General features: G+C 37.0%; 1 protein-coding gene across 10 annotated transcripts in view; it reads right to left on the bottom strand.

Annotated features, from left to right (window-relative positions):
- The window catches only part of LOC129768368 (serine/threonine-protein phosphatase rdgC), a 197,975-nt gene that overhangs the window by 169,976 nt on the left and 1,821 nt on the right, over positions 1-26,178 (bottom strand). The gene's annotated exons all lie outside the window — the stretch shown is intronic.

The following is a 26,178-nucleotide window of genomic DNA, read 5'->3' as shown; positions in this document are numbered from 1 at the left end:
CATAAGGTTGACGTCTAGATGGCGCCTCTTGCAAAAAATCTACTTGACTATCACAAAACACCATCTTTCAATGGATACGTGTCAAAATTTGACAACAATCGGTTGATTGGTTCGTGAGTTACAGCATTGAGAGTGAAACAACTTTTGTTATTGTGAAAAAAAATGGAAAAATCCGAATTTCGTGTATTGATGGCAAAATTGCATTAATTGGGCTTCGAATTGCTTCCGCATCCACCGTATTCTCCAGATCTAGCCTCGAGCGACTATTTTCTGTTCGCAGACCTGAAGCTCGCTGGCAAGAAATTTAAGACCGATGATGAAGAGATTACCGAAACGCCTATTTTGAGGAATAACCGAAAGAGTAATATACAAATGGTATCGAAAAGTCGCAAGATCGCTATAATCGCTGTATCGCCCTCGAAGGCAATTATGTTGAATAATAAATTTGAATTCTGCAAAAAAAAAATAGTTTTACTGTGTTACCTTATAAACTTTTCAGCCGAACTGTTACTTTATTAGAATGAAAATTATCCTTGAAAATATCCTGGGATCCATTTCAAAGTTATCCTGTTTGGGAATGAGAACTGTCATAATAGCTCTCCGGTCCGCACATGTATAATGCCAACATTAAATACAATTCTCTTGATACAAAGCTTTACATAACTTTTTTTATCAATATGTATGAACGTTGCGAATCGGCTGAATTAGCTTTTCCAGAGTAAATATCCCGATTTATTTTCTTTTTTTTTCTATTGATTCGTTTATTTTTACAGGCTCAATTACTTAAGTTTAAAGGAGTCGGGTTCTTAAATATAATTTTCAAACTATAAATATATATATATATACATAAACAATTTTCTTACACCAATGGTTAGTAAGGTGGGAAGCGATTTAATTTCAATACGCACAAATATTTCAAGGTTTTTCAAAACAGTGCTAGATTATTTCATGAAACCAGAGTATCTGTCGAATTTAAGAGATGATAACGATATTACATTACTATGAATGATATGTATGTACAAGCAATCTTAAAGTTATTGATGAAGTAATACGTTTCAGCAGTGTTTCAGAAAATGGGCATGTGCAGAATTGGTGGACAAAAATTTGATGTCTAGAAGGAATTGACGGTTCGCTCGCTTTTTCGGCACTACGATGCCTTGTTTGTAACATTCTCACTATGCCGGAAATTTTTTTCTGAATGTAATCAGAAAAAAATTAAGCTTTGAAATCAGCTCAGTAACGATACGATGATTTGATGAAACTATGTATAAACATCATCAATCACACGCATGACTAGCGAATGTAAATGTAGTATTTGTAGTAAACAAATGAGCATTTTTTTCATTGTACTAAAATATATTTTTTCTACAACGAATATTTTCGATGGTACAGATTTTTCGAAGATAATGTACAGATGAGAAAGATTTTTAACCCCTCTGGTCAGATTAAAATGTGGCAACACTGCGTTTCAGAGTGTGATATTACTCAGTAGAAACTCATTAAATTCAAAATAAATATTATAATATTTCATATAACATTTGCTCGTAGATTCAAAGTAGAATTAATGGTGAAATTATAGTCAATATATCTATAATCGAATCAAATAACATCAAAATAAAGAAAAACTGCTTGTATACTTTCCTTATTTGGTGATTTTGCAAAGAAATTTCGATGGTAAAAACTTCAACACTATGACCAAAATGAAAATACGAGAAAACAAACATGTTCTAGGAGGATAGAATTTTGTAGCTACCTGAAATATGGCGAGAGATTGTAGCATTATATAATAAGAATGCAGAATAAAATTGAATATATGTAAGTCTGCCTATAAAAATAATGCTTTTATTTTCCCAAAAATCGGCACGAACTTTCCGGGCAATTCAATATGAGCTATCCTGATTTCTTCCTGATTTGTTAAAATCCTAGTTGGCAACTCTGTAGGTAAGCATAGCTTGACAATGTTGCAGCCCCAGTTATTTTGAGCAACTTTGTAGAATAAAGCTTTTTATATCACTTAAATTAACCGATATAGTGTTTTTTTTTCTTTTTTTTGCGTAAGGCTGACCACGAAAAAAGGTTACACTTTTACATTTTAAATTCTACATTTAAACTGTTGTCGGGCAACTCTTAGAGGTTACTAAGACTAACAATTTGCGATGCAGAACTTCTCTATATCTTAATTATACTCAAAGTTATTAATGTTTTCCCCAAAAATACGACCTTTTCATTTGTTTGTCGTTCGTTTTAGCGCAAACATAAATAATGTTGATTAACGGTATTTGAAAGGGCACTTTTAACTCTATATAATGTGGATGTTTCAAAACTATGTTATTTCTTCTATTTGAGTAAACTAATTTTTTTTCGATATAAAACAAAATTGTTTTACAAAGTTGCTTTAAATAATTGGTGCTATAACACTGTCGAGCTTTGTTTACCTCTATCTATAAAGAAAAAAACAGTTAGATTTTTTTTTCATCGGAAATCATGGTCACCCTATTTTTGACAATTCTATCATATGCAACAACTTTGTCGAAGACAGTTTTGTCTAAAAAATCATTGTCGAGCTCTAGATGCAAATTTCCACTTAAATGACAACGAAATGTATTTTTCTACTAGCTGACGCGGCAAACGTTGTTCTGCCATATAAATTATTTCTAGTGAATATTTTGGGTGTTAAATGAAACATATATAATGTATTGGAAACGTGTTTGAATGTTTCAACGATCTTTAAAATGAATCGAATGTGATCAACAAAACAGAACGAATGATAAGATTTGAACGAAAATGTGTATAATGTTTCTTGATTCAATGTATTTCATTAATGTAACTGACATATTTGATCTCCTAAAAGTTAAACGTGAGGTGAAAAAAGTAATATATTTTTGTCGTAAAGTAGAAAAATGAGATGAAAGAAATCAATATCAATTTCATTCGATTGTTGTCTCGGTGGAAAATACGCGTTTGCCGTTTTCAAGATGGACGGTTGGATCCATAACTGTTCATGAAATGGGAACAACGATACGTCAGACAACTTCAATGGAGCTGATGTACCTGCCTATTTTGTAGCGAAATTTTTCGTCTTTTTAAATCAATACAGTATTCACATCGGTATTCTGAAGTTACAAAACAGACATGTTTCACCCATATTCACGGTTTTGCAAATGTATTTAATGTTTTATATCAAATTGCAGAACTCAACATTATGGCACTGCTCAACGATTGCCAGATTGTTTGTATTGTTGATTTCTGTAGATGATTGTCTGCCATTGTCTGTATTTCTTCGTTGATATATTGGACATCAGAACACGCTTGGGATCGTGTCGTTGATACAATCTTTAGGTAAACGCCTTATACTTATTACATCCGCCATGCAAGGCGTTAAAAGTTTCAGATCTACGCATGAACCATGTTTGAGGTAACAATACCGAACAGCCGTATCCCAGAATCACGATTCGATCAATATCATCTTTTGCATTCTTAAATCCATTCCTCTCAAATTCAATCGTTCTATGTGAATGTGGCAACCTTGCCTTGTCGCAAAACATACGTCAAAATGATTCATCCGTATTTGTGGAGCAATTCACTGTCTACCAGATTGGCAGAGAGGGGAACAAATTCAAATTGCTTTTAACAATGATCAATTGAAAAGGATTACTCGATGTCATTTGAATACATAGAAGACACAGTCCTGACCCTAACTTCACTTTTTTTTAATGAATTTCCTTGCATTTCCACCAAAATTTTACCTTTAATATCACCAGACACGATTTTTCAAGTTCAAGGTTATCCCCACTTGCAGAGAATGTATTACCTTTTTTACATAGAACACATTTGATATGTAGAACTAATTTTTCATTTGAAATTTGGGGTTTTGAGTCGAACGGAGTACAAAATGCAAAATTTCAATCCGTTCGGGTAATTCTGACTCGATCGGATTTCAGAATACGGGTTAGTAGTTGATCAGTAGACAGATCTAGAATTTGTAAGGAATTTACATTGTCGATATCCTCAGGGCCTATCGATTTTGTCGAATAACCAGACTAAAAATGTGTGTTTGAGGTAATCCTCGTGTCTTCGTGTTCAACTGAATACATCCAGCAATATGTGGGACCGAACCCGACATGACTTATTTCTTTATTTGAACACACACTCTGTACCTTCTCGCGTATGTCGATCATAAATTGTTGTGACAGCTCACGACATCGTAAAATGGCGTTGTCCTGATCATATCTTCTTCTTCTTTAATGGCACTAACGTTCCTAGAGGAACTTCGCCGTCTCAACGTTACTTGCGTCATTTTAAATTAGTACTTAGTTGAGATTTCTATGCCAAATGACACGCCTTGCAATGCATTCTGAGTGGCAAGCTCTAGAATACGCGTGATCACAGTGCAAGTCGGAGGAAATTTCTTTGACGAAAAATTCCCCCAACCAGAACGGGAATCGAACCCGAACACCCGGCATGTTAGTTATGACGCTAACCACTCGGCCACGGGAGCACAATCATATAAGCCTGATCATATAGAATCAGCATATAATAAAATTCAAAATGAGAAATGATGTTCATAATGCATTAATTACCTTTAGCGGGGTCTCGTTGTTTGATGTTTATGCAATATCCGTCTTGCCCCTTCAGAACAGAGTACTCACACATGTTCCAGAGCAAGTTACTTAGAATCAGTGCTTGGAAATATCTGTATCACATCAATCTTTTCAGCTGAATTTCCGGCCACATTCGATCATTATACCATTGCATTTGGGATACCGAAAATGAACCAACGCCAAGCCTCACAATCACAGCAAGCCACTCACAGTTGACACATCCAGTTTTGTTCATTCTGTTTTTCGTTCTGTTCTGCGTTCACGGAATGTGAGCAAAAGAAAATATCCCTAGTTTTGTCATTCATTGACATTAACATACCAGTTCATTCACTATCAGCATCGTTCTCGGACACTGACGAAACGGAGAAATTCGTTGAGGAAGATAAGAAAGTACAGAATGCTCATAATAGTGACAAGAAATTAAATTGTTCAAGCATGCAAGGTTTCCGTCGCAGTTAAATTGCTTTAATTTTACATAGTGAATATGCAATTCCAATTCCACTTGTCAGAAATCCTTCAAAAGAAGAATTCCGATGTAAAAAATACCGTTTTGACTCAAATTTCAAACATTTAATTTTTTTTTAAATTCTGAACTCACGAACAAAAAATGGTGGTGTCCAAGACACGACCGCAATAGGAATATTTCGAGCTTCCTTTTGCAAACGGATCAAACTATGTTATAGGATTAGCGGATGAAATTGCCAACATTCAGCTTTGGCTGACGAAGTTTGCATTCGCTGCTCGGATCGATTCTGCAGAATGTCCCCTCGCCGTCCAAGCCTAAGCAATCCTTAGCTGTGAGTGTACATGCAGATCTTGCTCTTTTGTTGGCATTTCCGCTTGCGCCACCAATTTGCGTTGCCCTTTCGGAGTAACTTCAGAAACCACTGAATAAGCAAGGCACTGACTCAATGAGAAAATCACACACATATCGGGATATTGAAAATGAACAGTCACAACATTCCTGACAATTCAATGGCAATGAATAAATGTGAATGAATTCTCATGACTCGAGCTTTAAGGAAAGCTCAGAGGGCACAGAATGAACATGAATGAACACAGTTGTAAATTTGTTTGCCGTCGAATGAATGACAGCAGCATCGACAAGCAAAATAAACGCGTCACACTGATAAAAATATATTTTCAATGTTACTTAACAAGCTCAATATTTCCAAGCCCTGCTTAGAATACATTCGAGGCGTATTGCTTGGCATAGAAATTTCAACTGAAAATGATGCAAATAATACTACGATGATAAGAAGAGCGTTGGGAACGTTAGTGCTATTGAAGCAGAACGTGGAGAGAGTCGTATGAACGATGTGCTTCAACGATGAATTCCAGATTCTGGTTTTTTCTTCGAATCACAATTTCTCGCGTCACTGTGCAGTCGCCATCTATGATTCTAGCAACGCTTGCACATTGAATTTACACACGTGCTCTCCAGCAGGTGTTTTATCAGGATTGATGACAATAGCGTAAATGTCATTTTGTACACAGAGCAAGTGTGATTTGAGGTATTTCAATAATACGTTGTGCTCATTCAAAAATAATTCCAGCTCGCCGGCAATATGCCTGGCTTCAGACGAAGCGAGGTCACTTGCGAATGTGTGGATGAAAGATCGATGTAGCGAACGTAGCGGCATCTGTCATTTAACAACATAAATAAATTCGCTCTGTTTGAAAAACGAAGGACGGTTAAATTATTTGAATATTTGTATAAAATCACCATTAAAAAAGGGTATGGGGGCTTACATTTATGGTTTTATGAATTGTTGAAAGTGAAATTTAAGAAAAAAATATTCAGATTTTTTTTTCTGCATAGGATCACCCTAATCGGTATTAAATATATAGTAATCAGTATCCTAGCGGTATCGTATATAGTTTACATCCTATTCCTACCAAGTTTTTTGTGCATAATCTTATCAAAATCAGTCGAGCCGTTTCGGAGGAGTTCGACCACGAACATCATGACACGAGATTTTTATACATATAGAGATTGCGACATGGCAATTGGATCTGTTACAATTATTGTTGATTTTATTCGTCTTTTTATGTAATTTGTTTGAACGACACAAAAATGAGAAATTTTCTGAAAGTATATGCCACGAAAAACATATGTTAACGGTATGGAAAAATAGATCTCGCGTGGTTTGGCATCCCTGTTATCTGCACTTGGTCGAATAAAAAGTAAAAAGAAGTTATTGTACATGTTTCCCCTAAATATATGCCTAAACGATTGGCGCTCGAGTCGGCCGTATAAACCCTCATCTCGTTCACAATATTCATGAGCCCATTCGATATACGACTGCATTAACAAACCTACTTATACGTTTTACATCCTCAAAGTCTCGTTACGAAATTCAATTGAATTACGATTCAATCTCCAGTGCCGTAAAGAGCCGCGATAAAATGATTCTCTCGCGAGCGCCTCATTACACATACGCCGGGGAGCTTCATTGTGATCGATTTCTCTATCCGACCCCCCAAAGCATCCATAACTCCTCAAAAGTAGCGCTGGATTATCTGAATATTATAGCCCACATTAATCTTACGGCCCGTGGAATGTGATAAATTTGGCAGCGCGCCGTGACCGCGTCCTGTCCGTTTCGCCCGCGAAAATGGCTGTCTCTCTTCAAAGAGAATGGTATGGAGTTTCCGAAAGGGGAGGTCGGGTAGAGTAGGTCTATAATTCGGAACGTTGTTGTTTCGACGGTTTCGATGTTTCGGGCGCAGACAGTGATGGCTTATTGCAAGTGAAGGATCGGATTTTATGCCATGATACGGGGAAACATAAACAGATTCGGTCGGGCAGGAGTACCGGAATGGCTAGCCTGTTCGCAGGAGGGAGAACACAGACATCGTAAATAGTAGATAAACATTAACTTTGTTGATTACATTTAAATTGACTTCTACGATGAGCGCGCTTGGTTGCGTTGAGTGGAAGTGAGACCAACAAAAAGTGGCCAAAGTTCTTTCAAGATTTTGGACCCTCATCAATTTCAATTCGCTGCATTATTTGGACCACAAAAGATTAGAGAGAAGTTTGTCATTTGCCACGACACGATGGAAAGGCTCAAAATATCCCTGTCAGGCAAATCGTCCTTCCACAAGGACCATCTTTCATCTGCATGTGGCAGAAGATGCTAAAGACGAGAGCTTGTTTTCGGGTTTTCTTTTGCTCCGTTGTTCGCTTCCAGGAAGAATGGTTCGCCATTAGATTCGCCGATGACCGTTAGAAACAGGTTCGGTTCGCAATCAAGCAGCAAAAAAAAAGGGGTGAAAGGCCTGCTTTTCTATCGAGCAGAGGTATAAGTTCATATTTCGGAAATATAGATTGCCATATTTTTTCGATGGATGGAAAGAAAAATGGGTTTCTCAACGGGAGGAGACTTATTGAGTTTGATTTGTTTGACTTTGAAATGGGATGTGAAGTGCTCGGATTCGATTCGATAGTCGGAAATATTTTGGCGAAAAATCAGATCAGAAATTCATGATAATGGATGTGGCATCTGTGACACGAGTGTCTTGTTCGTTTCTCAACATGACAAAAAATCAAAATTATTTCACATTTTTTTTTTTTTTTTTTTATTGTCGTCAACCTAAATTGTAGACCGATACATTCTTAATACTACTTAAAACTACTTACTTAAAACTAAAAATCAAAAGAGAGCTGGCTGGATAATTCATTCGTTTAAGACGATTTTAACAAGTTACAGAATCAATTTTTTTTTATTTATTTATTTCGTAGACTAAATATGCTGCCCAAATATTACAATGAAATTTAACGATATCTTATGCTATTCAGATAGTCTTTGAGCATTGATCTTGACATGGTTACATCAATTCTTTCACTGTGTTCGTTACAGAGGCTCATCATACGATTAATAGTACTATATTTGGCATAATTCGTTCTTCGGTAATCTATGTAGAAAATGTTAGGATTTCTCAGGTGCCTAATCGGTGCGTAAAAATTTAGGTTTCCTAATATTTCTTCTGAGTCCACCCGTTGTGATATGATATCAATAATAAATAGAATCATGGCAGAGTTCCGACGTTCTTTTAGGCTTTTAATATTGAATAGCATACAGCGTGCTTCATATGGAGGTAGATGATATGAAGACCAGCCTAGTTTACGAAGTGCAAATAACAAAAATTGTTTTTGTACAGATTCAATTCTGTCTTCGTGTGAAGTTATGTAGGGGGACCATACAATACTACAGTATTCGAGAATTGATCTGACGTATGTAATATACAATGTTTTTATTGTGTACGGATCGTGGAAATGGTAACTAAAGCGTTTAATGAAGCTCAACATATTATTTGCTCTATGGATGATTGTATTATAATGATCCACGAAGGTTAGTTTCGAATCTATCCACAATTCAACGCTGGCAGATCACATTAAGGAGTTTTATTGCAACGATTTGTCGAATCACCGATTACAGTGGCAAATCCCCAACATCCTCTACGGCATGTAGCCCGAAGCATCAACTGAAGCTGGATATGTTCCCATCTCCCGGCCCGCCAGTGTCTCTGCTTGGATAGGAAGGTGATAGGAAGCAAACGATAACACACGATAGCGTTTATCATGATGTGTTCTGCTGGTTCTGGTTCAATCCAAACTCGACCTAATTTTAGATAATCTGCTTTCCGCTCGGAGCTCCACTAAATCGAATTCAACCCGCATCCTGCACTTACGCTTTTACTTTACGATCCCGTTTATGTCGGTGGCATTCTGCGGGGGCATAGATAGACGACGTTGTAACAGAAACAAAATGCTCCAAATACGGTACGGTTTCGGTTAAATGGAGCTATTTTATTGTGCCGCTGGCTCGGTGCCATTTTTTTGGGCTTCCGGCCTGCAGGCGAAACATTCCGCGCGCGCTCAGATACGGGAGAGAATTGTTCGGAAGTTGATGTTCCAGGAAATACCATGGGATACTGGGAATATTCGGACGATAGAACATAGAATGCAGACAATTTTCGAACTAATAAAGGATAGTACGGTGATAAATTATTACATTTATTTCCTATCCCTATATGGACGTTTCAGTTCTTCGGAATTGAGCAGAGTGATTCAAAACAGAAATAATAAAAAGGAAGTTACACCAGATCATACACAGAATGGAAGAATACAACTCATGAATCATACAAGTCATTTCCCTAGTTATTCAAATGTCTGATCGAATTACTTCTGATTTTTTTATGAATTGAGATGACAGATTCAGTGAGCTCTTAAGTCTGCAAAAACAAGTCACGTTTTATCCGGAAATTTTAAGTTAATAACTATGTTAACTGCAAACGAATATTGATGTTTAGCATTTCAACGAATCGGATTCCCATCTGTCCTATTTGTCCCATTTGTTCAACATTTGTTCTACCACTTTTTAAGCTGCGAGGGTATTCACGATTCATCCTGCTAGCCGTCGAATGACAGCGAAAATACGAATGGCTTTCCATAAGGCCAGGGTTGCCACATTTAATTCTGTGAAATTTTCTGAAAAAATCTGTACATCTGTATTTTTAGCAAGACAATCTGTATAAAATATTTTGAATGTTTTGAATATTTTGAATTAATTTTTCTAATTCATGGGTTGCACTGGATACAACAATTTCTCTTCACGCCTTTTGACATTCAACAGCTGGGACCGAGTTATATCTGAGTAACTGAATTTTGGCCCCATTAGATTCGTCTTGAGTAGCCGTTATTCGTTATCCAAGACTTCTCTATTACCTGCTCCAACTAATTAGGGAAATTGGCGCATCAAATCATTAAGGTTTGATAGCTTGACGAAATTATGAGGGTTTACCAAGGCCGCTGTTTTGATAACCGGATCGCTGAAATCAAATCGCTTTGAAATCTGTTTCACGAGTTCAGTATAGATGTCACGAGAAAATGATTTGAAGATCAGTTTTCTAGCTGCATCCAATCCTTCGCCAGGCCTCCTCAGAGAATCTTCAAACTCTTTCACATCAAGGTCAGCATCAGCGAATCGTTGCCTGTAGCTCTTCAAACATAAGTTACCCAACATCAACAATAACACTCTTGTCTGCGATTGACGTTATTGATGAGCGGTAGAACAAAGTTCAGGAACAGCATAATTGGTTTAGTCATAGGATCGTTTAAATAAGTCAATATACGATCGGAACAAAAAGAATAGTTTAAGCTCTTCAAATCGCTCAAGATTTCGCTTAGCAACTGCCTCGAAAGAAATCCGTCTCGTTGCGTTGCGTTCAACATTTTTATAAATCATTAAATTGAAAAAAAAAATCACGACCTGTTGAACACTATTACATTGTAACGGATAGTCTTAGCTCTGTCGAAGCTATCCGTTCAGTGAGGCCGGAAAAGCACTCGCCGTACTTCCTTGAGAGAATACGAGAAATTTTGAGTGCTTTATCCAGACGCTGTTATGTCATTACCTTTGTCTGGGTCCCTTCACATTGCTCAATTCCAGGTAATGAGAGGGCTGACTCATTGGCAAAGGTAGGTGCAATTGAAGGCGATATTTATCAGCGTCAAATCGCCTTCAATGAATTTGATTCTTTAGTCCGCCAAAATACCATCGCTAACTGGCAACGCAAGTGGAATGAAGATGAATTGGGGCGGTGGTCTCACTCGATTATCCCTAAGGTAAGCCTCAAACCGTGGTTCAAAGGTCTGGACTTGAGTCGGGACTTTATTCGCTCCTTCTCCCGACTCATGTCCAATCACTGTTCGTTAGATGCGCTACTCTTTCGTATTAAGCTTGCCGACAACAATCTTTGTGTTTGTGGCCAAGGTTACCACGACATCGAGCACGTTGTTTGGTCGTGCGAGGTGTATCTGGTCGCCAGATCGAATTTAGAAAACTCCCTTCGGGCCCGAGGAAGACAGCCCAATTGCCGGTGAGAGATGTGTTGGCTCGGTTAGACCTTGATTACATGTCCCATATATATGTTTTCCTTAAAGCTATAGATCTTCGTGTGTGATTGTCCCTACATCCTTATACCCTCCTTTCCTTCCTTTGCGGGTAATTCGTCCCCTTGCTATAAATAGTAGAATAAGTTGAAATGTAAATACACTATAGATATACGAATAGATTTAAGAAATGAGTGTTCATCAACATTGTTACAATTTCCTTATATCCCATCCTTCTCCTAAAAATATGTCACCCTCCTAAACTCGAGTACACCGCGAGTAATCGGTTTTCCACCTTACTAACCATAGATGTAAGAAAATTGTTTATATATATAGTTTTAAAATTATATTTAAGAATTCGGCTCCTTTAAACTTAAGTAACTGAGCCTGTAAAAATAAACGAATAATTAATAAAAAAAAAAATTAAATTAAAATTGAACTAACAAAAAATATGTAATTCTGTATATACAGGTTCTGTATCTGAAATTTGTCGAAAAATCTATAAAACATAGAATATTCTATATATGTGGCAAGAGTTATGTTTAGTATCCCACATTGGCATTGACAAATAGAAATGATTGAATGAAAAAATTTAAAGCTTCTATAATTAAAAAGTTGCACGAGGGTTGTGTCCGATACACGACCGCATAGTTGACGTAGGATTCCGTTAGGCTATCTGTTGATTTTGGATGTTTGAAGAATGACATCGTTAAACTCTTTGATAATGATTTGGTTTTAATGTCTCTGTTAGGGAACAGATTTCGGTAGGAACAAAAGTTCACCCCTTCTTTCATGTATTTGCAATGCCGATTTCCCCCAGGCAACTTGGTTTTGATGTCTCTGTTAGGGAACACATTTCGGTAGAAACAAAAGCTTCCCTACTTTCATGTATTTGCAATACCGATTTCCCCCAGGCAGCTTGGTTTTGATGTCTCTGTTAGGGTATTTCCGTTAGGATAGGGGTTGAGATTTTTCAATTGTTCGATAGTTAGTTTCATGACAAATATTATTTTCTTCAATATAAAAAATGGTTATGGAGTGCCGAAATCGATTGACGCAAAAATTTCATCAATCCATCATGAAATGACTGAGCAATAAACGTTTGAAATTGGATAATTTTCACGATGTGCTCGATTTTCGATTTTCAAATTTTACCCCAACATGTTCCCGAAAGACGTAATCCTACGTCAAAAGTACTACTACTATTGGTACGCGTACATCACTCTCTTGAAATACAAATGCAACGTTTGTTGTGCGTACAATGTAGAGAAGAAACATATTACAATTTGATTACAGCTCGCTCTCAACTTATTGGGTATAAATTAGACATTCGATTTCAAACACACAATGTTTTACATAATTATTATCACAACTTTTCTACTCAATACAGAATCCAAGCGCAAAATCACATCGAAGTGAATGGAAAATATCGCCCATAGCGGGACATTTTCCGGTGGAGGCACTACTTCGATGTACCAACTCCTACAATGAGTGAAGTTAAGGAGGCCATTAACCGGCTAAAGAACCACAAAGCAGCTGGTAATAGCTTTCCCCGAAAGCTGACAAGACTGACAAGATGATCAGAGGTCTTCGACAAGGCGATGGATTCTCCTGTCTGCTCTTCATCATCTTTTTCTGTATCAAACATCTATTGCATGTGACGGAGAAACATGTTATTAGCAAGTGAATCTAGAATTTTAAGCTAAAATTGAGTCTAAAAATGAATCTATATTATAATGACGAGTTTTGGTTGAAGTTATAGGAAAATTATAATAAAAGAAAATTAAGACCAATTAGAAGATCAATCAATGTCGAGTTCTGCGATTGAATCCGCGAAAGTTCGCTTGTTAAGAAAACATGAATGTTCGGAAGAATTCACGACAAAAAATAATTTTGGGCGGGATGAAGTTCGCCGGGTCAGCTAGATAAGCTAAATAAATAAAGGGGTACGTATATTTTCGTACTAAATTCATTATTCAAAAAGTTAAATTGAAATATTCAAAAAAAAGTTGCATTATCAACTACGTTTTTTCAAGTGTTTTGATACACATTGAATGCGATAAAAAATGCGAACAACATATCAAATTATTCTAATGAATGTACTTCACCAATCTAAAAGCTTGATCACACATTTTATCTAAAATACATTGAGATAGGAAGAGATAAAAAGCATCATATTAAATTATCTGACATTTAATTTTTAATAGAAGATTAAAATACTATCCCCGCCGATTACCTAGCTCTAACAAGGTTGAAGATGTTCTTTAATATTTATATTAAGAGGAACTGAAAAAAAAATTCTGGGCAATTTCCACCTATACGATGAAACGATAAAAAATAAGAAATAAAAAAAGGAAAAAAAACTTTTCAAGTTAAACGGTTTAATGTACTAAAAGCTAGAAATTAATTAGGCAAGTAACAGTTAGTAGTTCTCACATCTCTTCCTTCATTTATCTAGGGCAATGATGGGACTAAGAGAAAATGGTTTTTTTTTTTTTCATTTTTTGACGTGGGACTACGTCTAACCGGAATATATGGAGGGTAAAATGAAAACCTAAACACAGAACATGCAGGAAAAAATGAAAGATTTCGAATGCTTATAGCTCGAACATTTCGTACTGGATAGGAGAGATGTTTGCATCACTTGATAGGGAATATTTCTACGCATCTATCGCAACTAACAAAATGTTGTTTTTCATTAGATAAACAATTGAATAACTGTAAAATATTAGGCGTTATCTAAACGCCCTAACTGCATCGTTTTGATTGGCCCGATTTACGGTTTCCCTAACACAGCCATCAAAACCAAGCAGCCTTGGGGAAATCGGCATTGCAAATACATGAAAGTAGGGGGACTTTTGTTCTCATCGAAAAATGTTCCCTAACACAGACTTTAAAACCAAGCAGCGAAATCGGCATTGCAAGCACACGAAAGAGCCTAGAGGCGAGTGAACTGAAAAGTTTAAACCCTCTTAAAGCCAAAAAGAAGAAAAAGAACACACGAAAGTAGGGGGAGCTTTTGTTCCCACCGAAATGTGTTCCCTAATAGAGATTTCTAAACCAAGGTGCCTGGAGAAATCGGTATTTCAAATTCATGCAAGTCGGGGGTATTTTTGTTCCGACTGGAATGTGTTTCCCTAACACAGACTTCAAATCCATGAAGCGTGGGGAAATCGGCATTGCGAATTCATACAAATCGGGGGTATTTTTGTTCCGATTGAAATGTGTTTCCCTAACACAGACTTCAAAACCGAGGTTTCTGGGGAAATCGGCTCTGCAAATAAATGCAAACTGCGAGTACTTTTGTCCTCGCTTGCCTTTGTGCAGAGTGGAATATGTCTGTCCTAACATGATCTTCTAAACTTAGTAACCTGGGAAAATCGTGCAGCCACTAGAAGCGAATGAACTTCCCAGTTCCAAGCAAATTCGAGATTCGAGAAGTATGTACACTTTTGGGATGTAAACTTCAGAGGGAAATGTAAAATAAAATAATCGTTTGATATTTTTTTTTTGTCTTTATTGGAAAGATTTTCAGCCTTAGGCTGGTTCATCAAACGTTTGATAATTCTTCCGTACATATATTTTGTTCTAGTCATCATACCAAACGTAAAAGGTCCGTCATTAAATTAACTTGTAACGAAGAACAATCAATCACAATAAATGAATTGACTTTACACGGCATTTGTTCATTTTTTTCACTCACAGAGCAAATATATTGAACTCAATTGAATTTGGAAACTGTTTCATTCAATCAAGAATTTAATCAATACAAACGAATGATTGCTCAGCTAAGGTAGTTCCACGTGAACCTTGCGGTTATATCATAGATATAACCCACTATTTTTTTTAGTGTAGAGCTCTGTTATTGTTGAATTTCGAACATATGCGTAGATAGATTTTGACGTAGGATTACGTCTTTCGGGAAAATATTGGGGTACAATTTGAAAATCGAAAATTGATTACATCGTGAAAAATGTCCAATTTTAAACGCTTATTTCTCAGTCATTTCATGATGGATTCATGATATTTTTGCGTCAATCGATTTCAGTACTTCATAACAATTTATTATACTGAAGAAAATAATATATGTCATGGAACTAACCATCGAACAATTGAAAAATCTCAACCCCTATCCTAACGGAAATACCCACTTCTTATTGGTCGAATAGTCGACACATGCGGCGGTTCCCTAACAGAGACATCAAAACCAAGCTGCCTAGAGGAAATCGGAATTACAAATACATGAAAGTAGGGGGAACTTTTGCTCCCACCGAAATGTGTTCCCTAACAGAGACATCTAAACCAAGCCTGGGGGAAATCGGCTTGCAAATAAATAAAAGTAGGGGGAGCTTTTGTTCCTACCGAAATGTGTTCCCTAACAGAGACATTAAAACCAAGCTACCTAGAAAAATCGGAATTGCAAATATATGCAAGTCGGGGGCATTTTTATATTGCAAGTAAGGTGAGTGATACGATTAATTCTAGCAAATAAAATTTAAATTTGGAACTTCAATGTTGGTTGCTTCGTGAAATCTCATACCAATGACCGATCGCGTATTGTGAAAAATTTAGCACAAGTGTAAGTGTAAAATTGTATCCGGTAGCAGTTGTGTTAAAAATGACTTGAAATATGAAACGATTTATTTCAATTTTCATAAATAAAAACCAGGGGGTGTTCCCGCTCGAGAACAGGTCGTTTTGTTTAAGCTGTCTGTTTTGTTGTGTTCATTTTCACCCAGGAAAGTTTATGCAGCGAGAAAAAATTGGAAAAGTGAAGAAATATTAGAAAAAGTGAATTTCTATATGCTTGACATTTAGAATTAGTTGTTGTTAGTCCAATTAAAATCCGCATTGGGTTGAATGAACACACATAAAGTGAAAATTATAAAAAAAATTACCTTTTCCATTTCAAATATGTTTTCGCTATACTAAAGTAACATGTTTTTACTGATGAGAAAAATTGGTAATTGTATTCGGTATTGGTAATTATCTTATTTGCAATCTATGCAATCGTGTCTAGGACACAACACTCCTGTGCCTTTTTTTTTTTTATTTCTTACCTAATTTTCTTCGGAATATTTTGATGATGTACTGTATTCTATTAGTCAAATCAATTCATTCGATAACGATATTGAGGGGATTACAAAAAAGATACATATACCTTTTTGAAATTATATTGTTCATAATGTAGTGTGTTCTCCAAGTCAAGCCATTCAGAGATTTTTTACCGGCGGCCAAATTGGATTTTTCAAGATAATGGAATATACAGTATTATAATGACAACAGAGATAAAGGTTTGTTCCAAATTTCAGATCAATAAATCAAAAGGAACGGAGTCAATTTTTTATTAATGTAGGACAACCCTACAGACATACAAACATACATACAAACGGGTAAAGTTGAATGAAACCGTTTAAAAAAGTAATTGGCTCTTTTGTTATAATGGCCATCTTGGATTTGAATTTTCCTAAATAGCTGTGATCTACTGGTCAAGTCCTGACCACTTGATACCCATATTGATTGGGTTTTGGAAAAAAAATATATATCGCCATTTTGTTGTGGCAGCCATTTTCGATTTGCATTTCTTATGTATAACTGTGTTCTACCAGTGAAGTCCTTTTATTTGATACCCATATTGATGGGTTTTTGAGAAAATATATAACCGCCATTTTGTAGCGGTCGCCATCTTGGATTTTTAAAATCATGGTATACGCAGTTTTATGATGACTGCAGAGATAAAGGTGTGTTCCAATTTTCAGATCAATCGGTCAACAGGAAGGGGTTCTAATTTCTATTAATGTGGTAAAGCACAATAATTAATTAAGTTATATCTTAGACCCCCATAGCCAAATTTCTTTGAAAATTTTATCTTTTGTTTTTTTTCTTACTGAATAATTATCAATTTGGAAACATAACAGTTGGTTGAACATTATTTTCTCACAGAGGCGAACTGGCGAAGTGGTGACATCCGCACCTCTCACGCAAAAGGTCACGAGTTCAATTCACACTCCCGACATTCTTCCAAAAAATGGAAGTAATGTGACAAACCAGCCAAAAGTGTTGAAAGTCACTATAATACAGAAAACTCATCATATTCAACGAAATAAATAGAGAAAAAAATTAGTAAATCTCAAGTGTAATAAATAATTATGAATACAAGTTACTCACAAACTATAAAAACAATCAAATCGCTATCCAATCTATCCACAACTACCAAAATATCAAATTACGGTTCAATATTGATTGATTGATTGATTTTCAAATGGTTTCTTCGATTTCGCGTTGTTTGTAACCATAATGACGCCTTTTTCTACAAAGTATGATGATGGAAAAACGATTATCACCTTGGCTCATTCCATAGATGTGATACAATCATTTCATCGCTTTGTGCTGCTTCTAAACTCTTTGAATTAGTAGTGATGGAACCCGTCTTCTCGTTTTGCAAACAGTACATAACTGATGACCAGCATGGATTCATGCCGAAACGCTCAACATCGACGAACCTGTTAGTATTTTCAAATTATATAGTGGATAGTTTGTCACGGAATAGCCAAACTGATGCCATCTATACGGACTTGACTGCTGCATTCGACAAGATTCATCACGACATCGCAATCGCAAAATTGGAAAAGCTCGGATTCACAGGAAGGATGTTAGATTGGTTCAAATCCTATCTCAAAGAACGAAAACTTCGCGTTACCATCGGTGATAGCAGCTCCAACATTTTTTCTGCAGCTTCCGGTATTCCTCAAGGAAGCCACCTCGGACCCCTGATCTTTCTAATCTACTTCAACGACATTTGCTTGGTATTAGAAGGACCTCGCGTTTCGTTTGCGGATGATTTAAAAATCTATTGCCGTATTAGTTCTGTAGCCGACTGCTGGTTTCTTCAACGACAACTGGATATTGTAGCCGAATGGTGCGCCACGAACTGTATGGTTATAAATCCATTAAAATGTTCCACGATATCCTTCTCTAGGAAAAAAGAACCGATCACGTTCGAATACGTTCTCTCTGGTGTTCCCATTCCACGAGTTATGAAGATCAAAGATCTTGGAGTGATACTGGATTCGAGGCTGTCGTACAAAGAACATGTATCGTATGTTGTAGATAAAGCATCTAGAAACTTGGGATTCATTATGCGGGTTTCAAAAACTTTCACGGACGTACATTGTCTCAAATCCCTGTATTGCGCTCTAGTTCGGCCTGTTCTGGAATACTGCAGTATCGTTTGGAATCCGCACTATCAAACTGGCATTACGAGAATCGAGTCCGTTCAGAGAGGATTCATTCGGTACGCACTTCGCCTGCTTCCGTGGCGCAATCCTCATCAGCTTCCTAGTTACGAAACCCGATGCTTGTTGATCCATCTGGATTCACTGCACTGCAGAAGAAAGCTAGCTAAGTCTTTGTTTGTAGCGGATACACTCACTGGTCGCGTCGATTCTCCAGAAATTTTAAGCCACCTAAATCTCAACGTACCACCTCGACGGTTGCGGAGAGTTCCTTTTCTGCGGACCATACTTCGGCGAACGAACAACCGATTGTTTATTTCAGTAAAATAGACTTATATCTAAAACAAGGAAAGCCTAATTCGATGTTCATTACGTTGTCTGTAAAATTCACGAACTTTCTTGGGAACATCTGCCATTAGGTTCCGTACAGTATCCTCAGATATGCTGGCGGCGGCGCTTTTCCATCTTCTCTTGAAATCATTAATGCCATTCGCTTTCTTCTTAGTCTCGAAAAGTTTTCTCTTAATCAGAGCCCAGTACTTTTCCACTGGGCGAAGTTCTGGACAGTTCGGTGGATTTGCTGTTTTTGGCACCATATTTGATGTGCGTTATACCATTCCAGGATGGATTTTGCATAGTGACAAGAGGCCAAATCTGGCCAAAACAACGATGGAGAGTCGTGGCTTCTTATGAATAGTAGCAACCGCTTCTGGAGACATTCCTTCTCGTAGACATCTTTGTTGATAGTGCCGGTAGAGACGAAAGATTTGAATTTTCGGCCACAACTGCATATGGCCTGCCAAACCAAGTACTTTTTGGAAAATTTAGACTGCCTCTTGGTCCGGAAACACTCGGCTACGGCATTCCTTTGCATTGCAGTATAAAAAGCGAGACCCGGAAACTTTTTGAAGTGCATGACCATTTTTGCAAAAACTGGGTGTAGAGCACCTTAGCACGACTTTTTGCAGTGAAATTTTGCTTATCATCACGATTGGGCACCTTTTTCACTTTGTACGTCTTTAGTCCATGGCTCTGCTTCACTTTTTGTACACATGATTTTGATTTTCCAACCTTTCGAGCCACATTTCTAACTGAAAGGTTGGGATGTTTCTCAATAATGGCAACCACCTTTCGGTCCATCTGTCGGGAGCATACTTTTAGATTTGTTACGCTCCAACCTTCCGATCCACAATCAAGCGCTGGTCAAACGATTTGCACACACTAAACACGGTACTCTTCGGCAGTTTTAGCTTTTTTTGGTGAGATCGTGTACCGACAGTGTTGGATTTTGCTGCTGTTCGCGCAAAATGTGTTTGCGTACTTCCACTTGATTCGACGCCATTTTACCAAACTGAAGAAAAATGTAAACATGTTGGACATCGAAATAAAGAGGACGGTTTCAGCTGTCATGTAAGTGAAATGTTTCATTGATTAGTGAAATATTTCATATACTACACTGAAAGAAAAGTGTCCGAAATTTAACGTGGACAGGCTTTAATACTGATTTTTTACACATTGAGCAATTTATAAATTTTTGAGATCTAAAAACATTTTAGTAAAATCCTTGTGTAATGCGTCCAATTGAATGACATATGATAATAAAACGTGGTCTTGAAGTTTTTGTGATAGTTTTGACAAATGCTGAACTTCTCTTCTCCTCAAATTTTGTTTTGAAAGTTTTGAAAGAACAACAGAGCTTCATTGCTGGGTAATGTAGACTCGTCCAGCTGGAGAGAAAATCTGTTGGTCTATAATAAATTGAATAACATTTTTCCCTCTTCTCGACCCATCTCAAGTTTCCTGAAATAATAAAAAAAAAAATTTTGTTACGCCATTCACATAGATGACCAAGAATTTTGTAAATTCTTTTCCGATCACTTTATTCTGGTTCACTATATTTAGCTTTGTAAATACCTTGTAATCTCTTGAATTAAATTAGAAGTTGAGTACATTATCATACAAGCTCCAACGAATTTCAGAACGCAAATGAACTTGCAACCTAAGGACAAGCTTGATATACAGTAAAATATCAGGAGCATGTTTGGATATGAATGACTTCCTTCGTGTTAAATCGGGTATATGTTTAAAATACAGAGAAATGTTAAACATTCCTGAAGGACTCATACGCTCAAACACATTATCTTGTAAGAACCTGTACCAATCTGTACCAGAGGGGTTAAAAATCTTTCTTACCTGTATTTTTTTTTCCAAAAATCTGTACCATCGAAAATATTCGTTATAGAGAAAAAACTAATTTATTAGCATGATAAAAATACTCATTTATTTACTTCAAATACTTCATTTACATTTGCAAGTCATTCGTGTTAGGTGAATCTAGATTGCATACTATCATTTATTAAAATTTTCGATCTGTCGCCACGATGTTTGATCAAACCTATTGATCTCAAAATAGCGTTCATCGTATCGTTGCTGAGCCGATTTCGAAGCTTATTTTTGTTCTGATTATATTCAGAAAAAAATCGCTCGACAGTTGCCTAGGATTGGGGCATAGTGAGAACGTTACAAACGAGTCATCGAAGCGCTGAAATGCGAGCGAACCGTGAATTCTTTTTAGACACCCAATGTTTGTACACCAACCCTGCACATGCTCGTTTTCTGAAACTGTGATTTTCTCAGGGAGTAAGTTAGAGTAGAATCCTGGAAACGTTTCTAACACAACGTTAATGCTTGTTTTTTTTTTAATTTAATTTATTTTCAACTGGCTCAGCAACGTTAAGCATCAATGTGCCGTGTTTATGAATAGGGAAAAGCCTCTGTGAGTAGAACTATGCAAATGTTCTTTCTCATAAAGGCATAAAAACCCTATGATTTTTTCAAGAAATAGAACAATACAAATAATTATACAACAATTCATTATAAAATATTATTTAAGACTTCTTCTTGAGGATTTTTTATAGAGATAACCACCTCCTTGAAGATTGCGAGCAATTGCGTGCATCTGAGTATTTTTGAGTTCTGAGGAAAATAGTTGAATAAAAATGAAAACGTTAATAACCATATATTATTAATAAATAATATAAATATTCATAACAAAAAACAAAAAAGTTGGAGAAGTAAACGATAATCAAAAATAAAAGAAAAATACACACATACTCATACTTGAAAGCGTATGGATTTGAGGAAATAATAAATCAACATAATTGCATCGAGATTACGAGTAGCCAGAACGTCACGGATCGAAACATTGAGTGGCATTCCCTTTTTGCGAAAATTTTCTATTAAAGATAACCTTTTATTTTGAAATTCAGAGCAATACCATACAATGTGATCAATATCGTGGTAACCTGTACCACAAATACATAGGTTACTATCACTGATGATAATTCGAAAAAGATGTGCATTCGAGGAATAATGATTAGACATGAGTCTGCACACTACTCGAATGATATCACGAGACTAATTATATCCTTTGAACCATGGTTTGAGGGAAACTTTAGGAATGATAGAATACAGCCACCGACCTTTATCACTACCATTCCAACTTGTCTGCCAACATTGAAGTGCACGTTCACGAGGAAAATGGAGATATTCATCAAAAGTAATTGGCCTATGAAATAACAGTCCTTCCGTGGCGCCCTTCTTAGCAAGAAGATCAGCTTTTTCATTTCCTGGTATCGAACAATGAGAGGGAATCCATACAAAAGTGATATTAAATGATCTTCTTATCAAAACACTTAAAAGATGTTGGATTCCAGACAAGAAATACGAAGAATATCTAGACCTTACCGAACGAAGTGCCTCTAAAGAGCTGAGACTATCAGAAAAAATGTAAAAATGTTCAGGGGACTGTAGTGTTCACACCTTTAAATAACAGAAAATGTTACACCTATATTTAAATACCTTGATATTGTATAACGCCACAAGGGTATAAATGTCAAAGACAGAATAATAAACAGCACTTAGATTTCTGAAAGTCATTACGTAAAGACGTGTTTCAGTCGTTTCTCCCTCTCAGCAACAATTGGCGACGAGGAATTTGAACCTTTTGTTTGCGAAGAAAGTGCTTTTTTCCTATTTTTCGCTGATTTAGTTGAACTTAACCGAGTGTAACGAGTGAAAGGATTAGCCTGAAAAAGAAAAAATAGTGGTTGCAGTGTTTTTTCCCCCGAAAAGTGCTGCTGATAACTGGTGGTTGAAGCTTCCTTTTGTTCTCGTACAAAGCGGTTGAAAAGAAAACCAGCACAAAGGAGCAGACATTTTGTTCGGTGATTCCTGGATCTGGCACGCGGAGCACACGTGGCCGACGGACCGTGATTTTATCGACGGGCAAAGACATGCAACAATCCAACTCCTCACGGACGGAGAGCTGAAGCAGATAGGAAACCAGGGTGGTTCCAAAAACAGGTATTATTTTGTCAGTAAGAGCCGGATAGTGGTTGTGAATTTAATTTATTTTAATTAGAGATGAGACAAGGAATGGCTTCTAGTATCGAACCGTATCGAAAGGGTACGTCGTTCGGGGACTGGGCAGACCGTTTGGCGTACACGTTTATTGCGAATGACGTGTCAGCAGTGAAACAGTCCCATTTCATGAATCTTTGTGGCCCCTATGTGTACTCGCAGTTGAAATTACTTTATAAAAAAAATGCTTTAGATGCGGCAAGCTACGATGAAATCATCGTTAAGCTTAAACAGAAAATAGATAGAACAGAACCGGATTTGGTTCAACGTTTTAGGTTTAGCCACCGAATTCAACAGCTCGATGAGTCGACCGAGGATTTTGTCCAGGCAGTAAAACTGCAGGCGGAATTCTGCGGTTTCGGCGAATTCAAGAGTGTAGCTATTCAAGATAGGGTTCTCGCGGGACTCCACGATGAAAATTTAAAGCAATTATTGCTAAAGGAGGAGAATTTGACAGTGGAAAAAATGGACAAGTTAATTAAAACATGGAATATAGCCAAAAATAATGCACGTACACTCAACACCAATACAAATAATAATTTTTCGGTTGGGTCACAATGGGACCAATATGGTCAGCAAGGTTATTACCCTCCAGCAGAACAAATGAATTATGTGAAGAGACCTATTCATCAGAGACTGGGGTTTCAGTCGTACAATGATTACAATAGAAATTCATATACACAAAGGAACAACAATAGACATAATGTGAATAATTTACAACAACATAATCGATATTCACAACGAATGAATGGGTACAACAATAATAGGAATTGTTACAGTAACACACAAAGAAACAATAATTTTGATAATGATAATTTTAAACGTAGTTATACTGATAAAATTTGTGATTATTGTGGGGTGAAAGGTCACATCAAGAAGAAATGTTTTTCCTTGAAAAATTTGAAGCGAGATGCAGTGAAATTTGTGGATACAGCTAAACCTGGGACGAGTGCGGAGAAACAGCTGGCTACATTAATGGACAAAATGACGACTACAGACAAAGACGATGACGATTACGAGGAATGGAACCCAGGTGTCAAATGGAAACGTGGAAATAATGGCCCACCGGAATCAACTTAGGCTCTTTCAGGGAAAATACCCGGAAGCACGACCGAACGTCACGATGCAACCGGACACTCATCAGAGAAATACTGGCGTTCTGGAAACAGTGGAAGAGGAGAACGGAGCTGGATGCGGCTCAGAGGAAGACATCCTGAGGGAACTCCCGCAGGATGAACTGAAAGACAGAATAATAAACAGCACTTAGATTTCTGAAAGTCATTACGTAAAGACGTGTTTCAGTCGTTTCTCCCTCTCAACGCAACAGGGACAAGGTCTGAATATGTTGTAATGCAGTGTATATTGCAGCCAATTCCGCAACAAACACCGAACAGGGTAAACTAAGCTTACGGAATATGGAGAAGTTAATATTAAATACCCCAAAACCTGTGGAACCATTAAGACTGTATCCATCAGTAAAAAAAGTTTTGGTTGAGTCAATATGTTTATATCTTGACAAGAAAATTGCAGGCATGACTATTTGGTGGAGATCACCGGAAATACCACTCACATAAACTTTCATTGACAAGTCAAAATTAATAGAAGGATTGAACAAAATTGAAGGAATGGTCTGGAAACCAAGTAAAGCAGATGGGCTTTCCAGGGTCAGAAATTCAAGATATAGTTCGCTTAGATTGAGTGCCTAAGGTTAGCATTTTTTCAAAGTTTGCTATCACTATCGGATTGAGTGTTTCACAACGTATCAAAAAACGAAATGATAACTCGAAAAAGCGCACAGAAAGAGGAAGGACACCAGCTAAAATTTCTAGGCTCATTGTATGTGTTGACTGCATACATCCTAGAGCAATACGCAAACAGCGATATTGGATCCTTTCCAGTTGCAGAATATGAGTACGGGCAGCGGACCTGAAGCAAAAACTTCCATACTCCGTAACAGATAGAACGGTTGTTTTATACAACCTAATCAAATCGTCGGGATGAGCCCCCCACCAAGTCCCTGTTATGGATCGGAGAAAATTTATTCGTTTCTGACATTTTTGTCTCAAGTAACCTATGTGTTTACCCCATGTGCCTCTGGAATCAAACACAACTCCTAAATACTTGAATGACGGCGAGTGCCTAATTGTTCTATCCAAAAGTTTAAGTTGCAATTGTGCGGGACGGTGTTTTCTTGAAAACACAACCATTTCTGACTTTTCAGTTGAAAACTCAACACCCAATTTACAAGCCCACTCAACCAAATTATCAAGAGAAATCTGCAAGGGATTATACAGATGCATACTGTCTTTGCCTGTTACCGACACTACACAATCATCTGCATATTGTCTCAAAGTACAGTTTCCTGATAAACAAACATCGATGTCATTTACATAAAAGTTGTAAAGGATTGGACTAAGACATGAGCCTTGAGGAAGGCCCATGTAGCTAATCCGTAAAACTGATGAAGATCCATGGGAAAAACTCATATGTTTTTCACGCATTAGGTTAAACAAAAAACTATTTAATTTTGGAGAAAACCCATTTAGATGAAGTTTTTCACACTGATGCCATTTGTTGCTTACTACACAAGGCTATGTCAACCTCGGAAGAAAGCAGAGCAAGACAATCATTTGTTTCTTTTACCTCGACGAAACCCGAACTGCGAAGGTGAGAGGAGGTTGTTGGATTCTATCCACCTGTCTAAGCGACATAGAATCATTTTCTCTAATAATTTTAGAATGCAAGAGAGCATTGCAATTGGTCTGTAAGATTTATAATCAGACGCAGGTTTACCAGGTTTCAGAATAGCTATAACTTCAATCTGTCGCCACTCATGCGGAACAACGTTCTGCTCAAGAAAAACTTTGAACAATTTTAACAAACGTTTCTTCGCATTATCAGGTAGATTTTTCAATAAGTGGAATTTGATCCTATCTGACCCCGGAGCCGAATTGTTACATGACAGAAGTGCAAACGAAAATTCAGCCATACTGAACGGAGGCGCAATATCATCAGATGT

Source organism: Toxorhynchites rutilus, chromosome 2, assembly GCF_029784135.1.
Source record: "Toxorhynchites rutilus septentrionalis strain SRP chromosome 2, ASM2978413v1, whole genome shotgun sequence".
Lineage (NCBI taxonomy): Eukaryota > Metazoa > Arthropoda > Insecta > Diptera > Culicidae > Toxorhynchites > Toxorhynchites rutilus.
This window is presented reverse-complemented; position numbering and strand designations above follow the sequence as displayed.